The following is a 1,886-nucleotide window of genomic DNA, read 5'->3' as shown; positions in this document are numbered from 1 at the left end:
CCTACGGCCCCGCCCACGCCGCGTGACGCAGCCGGCCCCGCCCACCAGCCCGCGCGCGGCCCCCGCCCCGGCCCCGCCCCGGCCCCTTCCGCTTCTCGGGTTTCCTCTCCCCGGCTCAGCTCGCTACAGCCTCCCGGGTATCCCCTTCTTCGCCGGTGCCCCTCGACAAGCCCCGTGCTTCACTTCACCCGGCTCGCTGCGCCCTAGCTTCTCCAGACGATCCCCCACCCACCCTGGACCTGCAGACCCCAGCCCTGCCAGGGCCCCCGACGCGTGGGCCCCTGGGAGTTGTAGTTCACCCTGGGATGGGGTGATATGTTGGGGAGATCAAGGACAAAGGGGCGGTCAAGACTACATCTCCCAGTGGTCATAGCGGGCAGATGAAGGACGATTGAGGAGGTGTGGGGCGCGGGGGGGGGGGCGGGGGAGGTCTAATTCCGCGGCTACTGGGGACCCCTGGCGGGGACTAAGGCTGCCCGAGTCCGAGCGAGTGCTGATTCACGGCCCCGCCCCATATTCTCCGGGAAATTACTGGGGGAGGGGGCCAGGACCTCAGCCCTGGACCTTGTTTCCGAGATAAAGCAGCAGGCCCCCGGGAGACTGGGAAGATGGGACGCATTCACTATTGATCCAAACTGGCTGGGTGGTACCCACCTCAGAGGTGGTTGAATTAAGAGCCAAACCTTGGGGGGACTGCCACCCTCCCCCACAAGGTTCCATCTCTCCTTCCCCGCCTCGAGGTTCTTGGACCTGACAGGTGGAAATGTGGAAAGACAAATACTGGCCAGGCTTTCTGGTTAATATAAGGAAAGGATGCAGCTGTTTGCAGCCTGACCCCTGGGGAGCCCTTTCTTCCTCTCCAGGGTGGAGCGTTAAAGATTCAATTCAGTTACCAGAGCCAATGAATGCTTACCATTGGGTTGTGTCTGGGGGTTGACCAACACTTCTCTCCCCGCGTAGGATATACACGCTGGGGTCAGGCTGACTAATTCTTGCTAACATGCTTCCCTTTTTTTGATATTCCATGTAGCTCACATACCCCAAAGTTTTGAGTGCGCATTTTATTTATTTGGTACTTATCTATTGAGCACCTACTATGTTCCAAGAGCTGTTCTAAGCAATGCGGTACACCAGTGAACAACAACAACACAAAATTCTGCCCAAGAAAATAGGCTAAAGATAATGGGTAGAGTACGTTAGAAAATTATACCTAAAAAAAAAAGAGAGAGAGAGAAAATTATACCTAGTTAAAAAAAAAAATAGTGGGCATGAAATGTTGTGTATGAGAACTGAGAATGAGGGAATTTCTGTGAAGAAATAGTCCAGGCTCTATGCTAGGCACTGGAGGAAGAGAGCTGGGAACCCTGCCCTCCAGGAATTCAGAATGTGTTAAGTACTAGTGTTTTGTTTTTTAATTCTTTCATGCTAGATAGAAAAAGGTTTTGTTTTTTGTTGTTTGGTGTGTGGTTTGTTTTTTTTTTTTGGCCTGCTCCTAGACAGCTTCCCAACCATGAATTGAACCCTGACCCTGCACAGCAAGAGAACAGAGTCCTAACCACTGGACCCCCAAGGAATTCCCAGGAAGAGGTTCTGAAAAGCTGGTACCATTTCTAACCCACTCCCTTAAAGATGTATAGGATTTAAAATAAATTAATTAATTAAAGTGAAATGAAAGGCAAAAACAAAAAAAAACTTTTTAAGAAAAAAAAAGATCTGTAGAATTTGAAAGCAGGCAGAGGGGACAAGCAAGGGACTCAGAGGCAGATTCCCTCCTGACATATGTATTGTAAGACAGAGAATCCAGTGTGTTTGGTGCCTGAAGTGATGGGTAGTAGGGACTGGGGATGGAACTTGGGGAGTTACGGAACTTGGGGAGCCCTGAATGG

Source organism: Bubalus bubalis, chromosome 24, assembly GCF_019923935.1.
Source record: "Bubalus bubalis isolate 160015118507 breed Murrah chromosome 24, NDDB_SH_1, whole genome shotgun sequence".
Taxonomy (NCBI): domain Eukaryota; kingdom Metazoa; phylum Chordata; class Mammalia; order Artiodactyla; family Bovidae; genus Bubalus; species Bubalus bubalis.
The sequence above is the reverse complement of the archived record's forward strand: the minus strand, read 5'-3'. Positions refer to the sequence as shown.